This window comes from Mus caroli, chromosome 8 (genome assembly GCF_900094665.2).
Source record: "Mus caroli chromosome 8, CAROLI_EIJ_v1.1, whole genome shotgun sequence".
Lineage (NCBI taxonomy): Eukaryota > Metazoa > Chordata > Mammalia > Rodentia > Muridae > Mus > Mus caroli.
This window is the reverse complement of record NC_034577.1, coordinates 39,052,306-39,064,366: the sequence shown is the minus strand read 5'-3', so window position 1 is coordinate 39,064,366 and position 12,061 is coordinate 39,052,306. Positions and strand designations below refer to the sequence as shown.

The 12,061-nt window shown below is 42.0% G+C and overlaps 1 protein-coding gene across 2 annotated transcripts in view; it reads left to right on the top strand.

The window, feature by feature from the left end:
* The first annotated feature begins 11,440 nt into the window (after window positions 1-11,440).
* Tlr3 (toll like receptor 3) overlaps window positions 11,441-12,061 on the top strand; it is a 13,997-nt gene continuing 13,376 nt past the window's right edge. The window contains exons 1-2 of one of the 2 annotated variants that reach the window (XM_029480246.1): window positions 11,497-11,608; window positions 11,747-11,906. The gene's annotated coding sequence lies outside the window, so the exon portion shown is untranslated. Of the gene's footprint in view, window positions 11,609-11,746; window positions 11,907-12,061 lie in introns of both variants that reach the window. The other variant, XM_021170521.2, reaches the window with a different exon arrangement.

The window sequence follows — 12,061 nt, the reverse complement described above, 5'->3', positions numbered from 1 at the left end:
AATGGACCCCACAGACTAGTGTATTTGAACGCTTAACCCATAGGGAGGCATGACCTTGTTGGAGGATGTGTGGCCTTGTTAGAGTAGGTGTGCTTTGTTGGAGAAAGTGTCACTGGAGATGGGTTTTAGGGGTTTCAAATGCTCAAGTCAGGCTCAGTATCCCTCTCTTCCTGCTACCTGCCGATCCAGATGGAGAACTCTCAGCTACCTCTCTAGCTCTATGTCTGCCTGCGCGCCGCTATGCTTCCCACCCAGACAACAATGCACTCAACCTCTGACCTGTAAGACAAAGTTGCAAACACTCATGTTTGGGCAACCCCATTAATTCCTGTGGGGCATCCTGGTCCCAGGTTCCATACTCAACAGCGTTACCACCTTCTGCTATAGCAGCAAGCAGCCTCTACAAGCTCCCCTCCCCAGCCTGCCTGACCAAGTCTATCTGTAGCTAATAAAAAGCCTGCTGCCGGGAGGTGGTGGTGCGTGCCTTTAATCCCAGCACTCGGGAGGCAGAGGCAGGCGGATTTTTGAGTTCGAGGCCAGCCTGGTCTACAAAGTGAATTCCAGGACAGCCAGGGCTATACAGAGAAACCCTGTCTCAAAAAACCAAAATAAATAAATAAATAAGTAAATAAATAATAAAAATAAATAAATAAATAAAAAGATTGCTCTCACATTAAGGACATTCTGGCTTTGCAGCACCTTTGGTACAAAGGGTGGACATGTCGCTTACTGAGGACACAAACCTAAAAGCTTTTAAAGAACGTTTAATGATGTGACTCTGTTAAATAAAGAAAACTTCAAAACTGAGACTCGATGGCCTGCCAGCTCTCAACTGGTTAATAATCAAACATAAATATAAATAGCAAATAAAATTTATATTTAAAATATTGATATATTTATTTAGCATTTACCATAATAATATAATTTAATATAATAATATAACATAATAAACAAAAGTTTTTTTTTTTAAAGTGGAGCCTCCCAGAAGGATCATAGACTCTGCCTCAAGAGCCTAAATTACTAACTAACTAACTAAATAAATAAATAAATACATCAATGTCTCTGATATCCAGACTCTCGGGGTCTTCTCCCACTAACAGACAAAACATAATGAAGGTATGTATGGACTTCATGCTTACAAGAAGCTAGGTGTGTGAACAATAAGGTTTAGGGAAAATACATACAGTAAATTTCCAAAGTTCAAAGTTTAACATATTGGATTTGAATTTAAAATCAATGGAATTCTCATAAGTTATTAATCTACCACTACTGATAGTTATAGTATCAGCTTTTAAAGCTTAAAAAAAGAAAAGAAAAGAAAAGAAAAGAAAAGAAAAGAAAAGAAAAGAAAAGAAAAGAAAAGAAAAGAAAAGGAAAATTATCATAGACAGAGGCTCAACAAGATTAGATTTCCTTTGGCCGTTTAAGCTTTTGTCCTATTTTTGCTGCTATCCTTTCAGGCTCTGGCTTTGGTTCCGTGGAACACATGAGTCTGCTCAAGCTGTTTAAGGACATTTAGTGTCTGCTTTCTCTATGACGAGATCTCCAGAGAGATTCAAGTGAGCAACAATGGTTCCCGTTATACATCTACAACCTTTGTGGTGTTTCTGTCACCTCTAAACAGCTCATAACCCTCACAGAGAAGTCATAATTGAACAAGCTCATTTATTATTCACAAATCAATCAATCAGTCAATCAATCAATCAATCAATCAATCAAACAAACAAACAGAGGGAACTAAGGGATTACCAGCTCAGGAGTAACTTGCCAAAGGAGTTTACACTTCAAATTTTAAAAATTGTTTCTCTCAATTTTTCCTCTTGACATCTATTAAAATATAACGTCATAAAAATATAAGATGTATCCAAACTCATGATTTTATGTAAACTCCCAAGAGGAACTAACCAGGGTCTGTGCCCAAGGTTTTCATAACTTGCAGCCTAGCATGTAGATTTTATCTGGATCCCAACATAATTGGTAAAGCCACACAGTGAATTGGCACCAGGGGACTAACACCTGGTGACAAAGCAGAGTTATTACTTGACTGTCAAATGCATGCAAACTGCATGTCACTTCTAGTTCTTACCCCTTGAACCAAACTTCCTCTCATTCCACTGTGTCTCCATCTCCTGGCTTTAATTCTAAGGTACCAAGTCCATGCCTGGATTCCTATTAATCTGACTCACCGGGGGCATGGGGGATCTATTTTAAAACCACTTAGCTATACCTGGAACAGATACACATAGAATGATTCATCACAGAGGTTATTGCAGCTTTATTAGCTCTTACAGTCATTACTGCCTCTGCAACAGTAACCTTATTCGATCTGTACAAACCACAGCAAATGTCAGTTCGGATCTTTAAAACAATACTACTGAATTATAGGCACAAACCCAAACTGGCCAGTAAGCCTGTAAGAGTTCTGATGTCCTTTGAAGCCACTGCCATGTGGCTTGGAGATCATCAAGGACATCAGGCCTTGGGGATTCTCTTATCTCCACCTCTCTAAGGCAGGGATTACAGGAGCACACTTCCTGCTAGCTATGTTCATGTAGGTCCCTGGGAGATCATGGTCTTAGGTCCTCGAGATCGCACGGGAAGCAATTTACCATCCCTCCCAGCTCCACATCTCTTATGCTTATTTTTTATTTGGATTTTTAAATTATTGTATTATAGTATTGTGGATATTGATCTGTTATCTAATATTTTGAAAATATTTTCTTCCATTCCCTGGACTGTCCTTCAATCTCTTGACAGTGTCTTTTGTTGATGTACAAAAGCTTTACTTGGGATGAAATCCAGTTTAACTAAATTTTTTTTCTTTTGTAACTAATGCTTTGGTATATCATCTAAGAAGTAACTGTCAGATCCGATTTCACCAAGGTTTATTCTTGTGTTTTCTCCTAAGATAGTTTTAGCTTCAATTTATTATTACAGCTATTAATTTATTTACTGTGTGTATTGCATGTGTGTGTGTGTGTGTGTGCATGCTCGCGCTCATGCATGTACATGCATGTGTATGCTATGCTATACACATACATGAAGGTCAGAGGACCCTCCTGGATGAGTTTTGGGGATTAAATTCAGGTCATCAGGACTGACAGCAAGCATCTTAAATATAAGATTTTGAGTCACATCTTATGGAAGAATAGGAGGAAGGATTTTAGGCCCCCAGGGATAGGAACTCCACAGGAAGACTAACAGAGTCTAACTGTCTAAATAACCTGTACCCTTGGGGCTCTTAGAATCTGAACAACCAATCAAAGAACAAACACAGGCAGGACCTATGGCCTCCTCTTACATATGTAGCAGCTTGGTGTTCAGGTGGGTCCCAAAGAGCTGGAATGGGGACTGTCCCAAAAGCTGTTGCCTGCACATGCATTATGTTCTTCTAACTGGGCTGCCTCGACTGGCCTCAGTGGGAGAGGAGGGAAAGATTGTGGGAGGGTGTAGCCAGGAGGGGGACAGTGAGTGGGATGTAAAGTGAATAAGTTAAAAAAAATTAAATTAAAAAAAGAGAATTTGAGTCACACAGAATGGGAAATGATTTTACCAATTACACATCCAATAAAGGGCTAATATCCAAAATATATAAAGAACTAACAAAAAATAACATCAAGAAAACAAATAGCCCAATTTAAAAGTGGGGTACAGATCTAGACAGAGAATTCTTTTGAAGAAACTCTAATGACCAAGGAACACTTATAGAAATGTTCATCACTCTTTAGCCATGAAGGAAATGCAAATCAAAATACTTTCAGCTTTCATCTTAATAGCCAATCAGCATGGCTAAGACGAATACAACAAATACCGTACACCCCAAAGATGCTTCATTATGCTACATAGCACTTGCTCAAACATGCTCGCCACTGCTCTATTCGTAACAGCTTGAAATTGGAAACAACATAGATGGCTATCAACAACGGTAAACAGATAAAGAAAATGTGGTGTATTTACACAACAGAACATTAGTCAGTCCTTGAAAAAATAAAATCATGAAATTCACAAGAAAATGGATGGAACTAGAAAAAAGTAATTCTGAGTGAGGTAACTCAGACAAAGAAAAACAAATATGTATATATTAATGTATATATGGGTGCGAGCTCTTAAGTTATTGATTGATAAGAAAGCTGTAGCCCATATAACACTGACGTTATGTGCAGAGTAGGTAGGTCTAGGACAGAGCAAGGGACCTCCTTAGGGAGGGAAATAGAATAGATAGTTATGGATAAGTGAGGGGTGGAACTTGGACAGGGGTATCAAATAGGAAGAGGGAGAGAGCAGGGGACAAGTAAGGGAATGTGGAGAGAGACAGCTAAAACTAAGGGCTGCTTCAGAGGTTGTATGGAAACTTAATATAGTAGAAACTTCCTAAAAACTATGCATATATGAAGAGGACCTAAATGAAATCACCGAAGAACAAGGGAGATAGAGTCCCAATGAGACAACTCTAGTCACCAAATGAAACTTTCAGTACCAGGAATAGGTTGCATCTAATTTTCTTGGCCAAAGGGGTCCCATGGGAACATCAGAATAATCATGGTTATTTCAAAGGCTATTTGTGGCTCTCCACAAATGGACAGCAAGACCTTATTGCTGAAGACAACATCTACACAGCTCATTGAACATGGAGAAGCCAAGCTGGTACATATCTAGAACCTTTACCTCTATAGACTGGACTTCATGGTACTGGAAGGTCCTCTGCGTGCTATCAAAGGAGAAACGTCAACATCAAGCCAATTACAAAACCTTTGATCTACAAAGTGACCTGCCTGCGGCAGGGTATGCTGGTGAAAGGGTGGTATAAAGCTTGAGAAAGCAGCCAACCAATATATGATTTGAGTTGTAACTTACTCCATGAGATGGAGCTTGTACGCAATGCTGTCAGTCCTCATCATAGCCTGCTATACTCATAGATCCCTGCCTTGTTCAGTCTTCCCAGAGAAGATACCTCCTGCAGCAGATGGGAACAAATAAGGAGACCCACAGACAGACAGGCAGACAGACAATATGTAGAGAATGTGAGACACTGGCACACTCAATCCTAAAAGGGATGTCTCCATCAAATCCCTCACCTGAGGGCTCAGGGAACTCTGCAAAGGAGAAGGAAGAACAAGTGAAGGAGCCAGAGGCAATGGAGGGCATCTGCAGGGAATCAAGGTCTCTAGAGACATCAGAGCTGTCACACAGAGGTGACATGCCAAGGGACTGCACCAGATGAGGACTTAGAGCTGAAAGGAGATGTGGACACCTGCATCAATCCCTAATCCAGAAGCTGTCTCCAGTAGATAGCCACTTACAAAAGAAAACTTCATTTCCTCCAAGGGAATCTCACTGGAGAAACAAACCATTCTTGTGGGTGGAGCCCAGGCCCAGCAGTAGATGGCCAACACAAAATTGCAGGTTCTTTGTCTCATTGTTAAGTCAAGCCTCCCTCCCTCCCTTGCTCCCTTGCTCCCTCGTTTGTTTGTTTGCTTCTTTCTTTCTTTCTTTCTTTCTTCCTTCCTTTCTTTCTTTCTTTCTTTCTTTCTTTCTTTCTTTCTTTCTTTCTTTCTTCTTTCTTTCTCTAACTTGCAGGTCATATATATATATAAGTTTTATTTATATATATAAAATCTTCTGGTTTTGGGTTTTTATGAGATTCTTGTGTCTCTGTATCTATATGCATTTCTCATTTCTTATGCTTTTTTTCTCTCCTTTTCTTGTTTAGTTGGTTGTTTTGTTTTGTTATATATATATTTTCTTTTATTTTAACATTATTCCTTTTGATGCCGGTCTGTTTTCTCGTGAGAGACAAGGGAGGTGTAGATCTTGATAAGAGGGGAGGTGGAGAGGACCTGGGAGTAGGAGGAGGGAAATGTACAATCAGAAAATATTGCATAAAAATACTATTTTAAAGTAAAGGAAAAAAATAAATAAACCTTCTTTTACATATAAAAAAGAGTTTGAGCTTCTTTGAGTTAGATCTCATGTATAAGTAGTTTAGTTTTATTTTTGTAGGTGGATATCCTGAGCATGTCGGAGGGAGTGTTTGTTTTGTTTTCAATGCAGTCTGGAGACAAACTGCCCTTTCTCTACAGGCAAACCTTGTCATCCTTATTTAAAAGCCATCTGATTGCATATATTAGAGTTTCTCTGGGACTCTATTGCCTTGTAATAGTCTCTACGCCTAGGTTTTCATACCAGTAATTGCATTATTTAATTACTGCCATTTCTGTCGTAAGTTTTGATATCTGTAAGAATGATCTCTCAGAAAGGACAATATAAACCCCATTTGTCTCGTCTCCATTTTATGGACCAGGCCAGATTTCAAAAATGTTCATGAGGCACCAGCTTTGGGAGTAAACCATATGTCCCAGAAACTATGTCATAAGGCACAGCTCCAGGGGCTGACTATAAAATCCAGAACAAGATCATAAAACTCCCTCCCAAAGAACAGGCTGGGGCTAACCACAAAACGGGGAACCATCTTATCTCAGTACAGGCTATCTGTGCTGAACAGCCCTATCTCATCACATGGTTGAATGTTCATGGCATAGGAATATAGACCACTGACCACCTATGCCCCTCCCCAGTACCCACCAATGAAATTTGAGATTAACTAATCCTTCTAGAGAATTCCCCTGGTTCCCTATAAGAAGGCTTGTGCGTCTTTGTCTGGGGTCACTATTTTAGAGAATGTTTCACCCTTGCATGATGGTTCTTTCTGCAGAATAAACGCTCTTTTTGCATACTGAGTCTGGGTTCCTCCTTCAGTGATTTTTGGACCCTTACACCTCAAGTTGTGATCTTTTTAAAGCTTGATTTAGCTGTTTGAATCCTTGAAAACTCCACAAGAGTTTTTCTATATCCATCTGATGTTTCAAAGATGTCACCAGGATTTTGACAGAGATGGCACTAAATCTGTCACTCACATGTTTGTCACCTTGATAATTCAGTCTTTCAATCCACAAATATGGAATGTCTTTATAATTGGTTTTTCTTGAGTTTCTTTAAGAAATATTTTTCCCATTTGGGGTATACAAGTCTTTTGCCACATTGGCTAGGTCCCCCCCCCCCCCCCCCCCCCCCCCCGAGTTCTTTATTCTGAACAGAAGTCTGTTCAATTTCCTCTTCCTGTTACCCGCTGACTGTGTTCATGTACAGGACTAGTCTGTGTCTACTGAGCTTCTATCTTTGTGACTTTGGTCTAGCAGGATCTTGTGTCCACTTCAGGGTTTCCACATGTAACAGCATGTCACAGGCAGACAGAAGTCATTTTACTTCCCGTCCCCCCCCCCCGCACTTGGATTATTCTTCTTTTCCTTTTTATCCTTGCCAAACGAACCATACCGGCCACAGCTAGTATCTAGACACACAGAATGGAAGTCCAGGCTTAACCGCAAGTTCTGTGTGGCAGGCGATGGTTTCTTTTCAGAAGGGGAAGCTCAGCGGCCACAGAGCTGAGTAGCAGGGTGAGACTGAGGAGACGGAACATGCCAGTTCCTCTCTCCTTGAAAGTCTTGCTAGGTTCATGGCTTCGGTTCAGCTAGCCAACCTGTGAAGAGTGGAAACAGAAGTGACCTCGGTGAGAGGAACCGGATCTCTACTTTAGAGAAAAGGCTCAGAGAGACAGAGTTTCAGATGGGGTGAGCAGGACAAGTCCTTTCCACAAAGGGACCGTGAAAGGGGGCCAGTAAGTACCGCTGTCAAGGACAGTCTAGTTAGTGTCACTAATCACTTTCTGTTATTGGCAAGGACATCACATTAATGGCCATGGGCAGTTTTGATGCAAAGATACATAGAGCTACATGCAGGTTTTCTGCTTACAAATCGAGGTCTCTCTTGATCCGGAGCCATTCTATGACAGGCTTGGGGAAGTGTAATTATGTGTTTGATGACTGACTAGGAGAGCTGATGTTTCTATTGATAGTGCCCCAGTTATACAGGCTCCAGCCAGGAGTGTGAGGTGGGTAGACGTGAATCACTTTTTCTATTGCAACCTGGGGTCTGTGTTAAGGTATGCGTTCCCTTCTTTCCCATTACAGACCTGGGGCAGGATGTGCACAAGGCACATAAGAGGGGCTTATTGTTTTAGGATGCCCTAGAAGAGGCACTCTTAGATCATCTATTTGTACATGAGCACCAGGTAGCTTCAGGTACCATAAAGTATTGCTGCTCATAAGAATTCATCCGGAGAGTGGAATAGCAAGCATTGGAGTAAAGAGAGGCTTCTAGGTCCTACATCCACCTCCCAGTGTGTCCCCGAGGGTTAGCTTAATCTCTTCCCAGTTACAGTTGATTTTACTTGCTGGTAGATCGATGGTTTAGTTGGTCCCTGGCCCTTTGTAGTAATGGTTTGAGTGTTCAGATACAGCCAGATATCCTAACCAATTCTCTGGCCCGGAGTGATTGAACAAATAGTGAACCTTAACAAGGATATTGAATACAGAAGGAGGATTCCTAGCCCCAATGCTAGTGGAGACTAGGCAGTAGTAATGTTTTTGGTACTGTTAGGGCCAATCTCATGGGAAGAAGCACTGTTAGAGTTGGGTCTTTCCCCTTGGGCTGGGTAAGTCATCTCTTTTGGGGCCCATAGTTCTGGGGGCCCTGGAAGATAGTCTCCTTTGAATAGTAATGTATGCTCTGGGTCTTTTTTGGTAGCATAATGAGTCTTATTTCTGAGGTTCTTCCAGTGTCCCATGGAACATAGTCATCCCTATGTTATCTCCAGTCTCTCAGTCTCGTGACTATGGAATTATAGCTCCCTATTGTGAAGGAGGGGAGTTTTGGGAGGGGCCTTTCTATCTATGTATATGTAGTTTCCACCATGCTTCCCATAGACCACAGTTTCACAACCCCATTTGGCACAATAAAAATTCCCTGTTACCTGGTCCTTGACAGTGTGGGAGCTCATTTGTGGAAAATGCATAGAACTGGATTTGCCATATTTGTCTTTCAGAAGATAGGTCCCACAACTGTCCCTTCTGTGGTTTAACCAAACTCCAAAAGTGGGCTTAAAAGAACAAAGGTCTCCATGGAACTGGGGTTGCTTATTCGTAGTCAGACTGATTACCACCTTTTCTGTGTATGTGATTCTTAATTCCCAAGCCCACATAGGGACATAGTAGGGGTTATAGGTTCCCACCCCCATACTGAGAAAAAGGCAAAAGATGAATATAGTTTTGGGGTGGGTTAATAATCTTGGGTTAGTCTTATTTTTAAGGGATCTGAAATCTGAGTGACAGTCCAAATGACATTGTCTTCAGTAGCCTTTTTTAATTGAGAGAGATGGACCCAAGGAACTCTCTCTGCAGCTGGAATGCTGAGGATAACTGGGGAGGGTCTCTTCCAGGCAGATAGAGATCCTCTTTACCGGAACCAAGTTTCCTGGATGGGACTGGTGGGTGGTTTCAGAAGTGGAAGATGGCAGGGTTCACTTCACAGTCTGGTCAGTGGCCTTGCAAGCTTCCTGCAAAGCCTGAAGAACTTGAGAGATGAGGGATTATACATTGCTGCCTGGGGGGTAGCTCTGAGTTTGGGAAGGATGGGAAAAGGTCTCCCAAATGTAACTTCAAAAGGAGCACACTGGACCCAGAGCTCTGTATAGGGGAGGTGGTTGGCCCATCTTTTGCCAGTTTCCAGGACCAATTTGGTCAGAGTATCCTTAAGAGTTCTATTTATCCTTCCTACCTCCTGTGAGCCCAATGGCCTGTATTCACAATGTAATTTCCAATTAATGTTTAATACCTTTGTCAGATTTTGAAACACATGGAAGATGGGTCAGCAGTTAAAATGCTTGCCAAAAGCATGCTTGGGGAACACATTTGGGATTCCCAGAACCTAGGTAAATGTCAGGTGGATGAAGGGGCTTGCCTTAGACTTCTAGGGCCTAGAAGATGAGGATGGGATATCCAGAGCAGGCTGGTCAGCTAGGCTAGCAGCAAGGAGTTCTAGGTTCAGTTGAGAGACCCTTCCTCAATGAACAAAGTGTAGCACAATAAAGGAAAATACCCCAAATCAATTTCACGCCTTGATGTGCACATGTGTGCATATTTCCCCCCATATGTACACATATACATGCCAAGATATGTACACTTGAAAAAAAAAGTTGTTTATTTATTTGAAGTCACTTACTATTCAACTAACATTACAGCTAACTTAATATCTGTAAAGAATTACAAAGCATAAGAGATTATAGATTATAGAGGAAGTATATTGTACTTATCTAATGCTGCATGGCCTATCACTCCATTTCTAAACAGTAAAGCAGCAGCAAGATGTTTTGCAGCTTTTCTGGAATGTTGGCAGAACTTGGTGAAGAAGGTCATTGTTGAAGAAACTACACTAAGTTCAAGTAGATTGGAGGACTGTCTCCCATGCATCCAGAGTCCATGTTAGCCATCTCCTAGGTGTTTGTGAGCATGCACATTCCCCTCCTCATGTCCATTGCACAGCTAATCTAGGCTTCTGATTGGATAGCACTGGAGCCCCAGATTCCAATGAAGCCTGAGAGAGACTGGTGTTCCAAGAAGACAAGTCTTAAATACAGAGGCACTTATCAGGCCTCCCTAATGGACTCAGAACCAGACTGATATCCACTTGGTCAAAGCTACCCAAGCCAAGGGTCAGTGTGGGAGAGGACCATACAACGGCTGATTCTCTGTCAGGAGACTAGTCCTTTAGAGGCTAGCAAGTTCTTCTGTGAGATGGTGTCAGAAGAAGTAGAATTACAAAAATGCAGCCCCGACCTGTTTTCAAAGAACCCACAGAGGTGAAATCTTGCCAAGACTATCAACGTTGGCATCCAGGTGGATCAGTGCAGAGGTCATTAATTTACTGAGGACAAAGTGCTTGCTTATGGTGTTGAGCTAAAAGATATTACAACTGAAAGAAGAGTGTAGCCATGAGCCAGTTAACCACAGGAAATAACCTGCTGGGGCCAGGGAAGAGCAATTTGCACCAGGATACAAAGTTACTTCTTGCTTTCACTTCTGTGGCCATTCACCTTTCCCACTTTCACCTCAGCCTTAGTCAACAAAGGAACTATTGACTGAGTCCTCAGGCACTCTTCTCTCTTGGCTTCAAGACACGGAGATCAGGTCAGGTGCTCTCCCATTTCTTGTATGCTTTATTACGTTTATTTATTTACTTTTTAACTAAATAACAACCTGGCTGAATACTATGTAATGAAAAGAAAACGGACTTCATTCCCTTGCAACTCCATTTCTTTAACCAGTTGGAGTCCTCATAGCTAATTGAGGAAGAAGGAGTTAATCTGAGCTCTTCTCTGACCAAACAGATGCCTACTGATGCCTAATTTGTGGGTTTTGTGGAAAACTGGGCCTGCTTGAGTAAGAAAGGCTCTTTGTGACACCCAGTGCTGGACGGAACTTCTGCCTTCCTTCCTCCCTCCCTCCCTCCCTCCCTCCCTCCCTCCCTCCCTGCTCCCTTCCCCCCCATTGTTATTTCCCCCGCCTAGTTGTTTCTGGGAGTTTCCTGCTTTTGAGGCAGGACCTCCTCCTGTGTTCGAGATGTCCTCAACATTTCCTGCTGGAAAACTGGATGGCCATTTTTACCTAAGAGATTAAGTTCGACTTTACTCATTTTGCAAAGAAGATAAAGCGAGGTAAGTGAATGGCTTTCACTTTGTTTAGGCACATCCCATTTCCCCACACGGCTGGTCCCTGTTGCGCGATTCCCGACCAGCACTCTGGGTCTCTGGGCGGCAGTCCCAACCTCAGACCATGCACTGCTCATATTACAGGTTTGCAAGAATCTGAAACCCACTGCCAGAAACTTACTGACTTCCAGAGTTCTGCCCCCAGGCGGTGGCCGGTTCCTCGGCTTACACCTTCCTCCCTGAAGGTCGATTTGTGACCATTTCAATGAATCCCAGGAGGCCCTTAAAAAGAAACTAAGAAAGGGTAACAGTTTAATAACAATTTAACTGTTTCGCTGAAAAAAACCTGTGTTTAGCTAACTAAGCTAGCCTGTCTCCTCTCTTCTTCTCTCTTCTCTCTTCTCTCTTCTCTCTTCTCTCTTCTCTCTTCTCTCTTCTCTCTTCTCTCTTCTCTCTTCT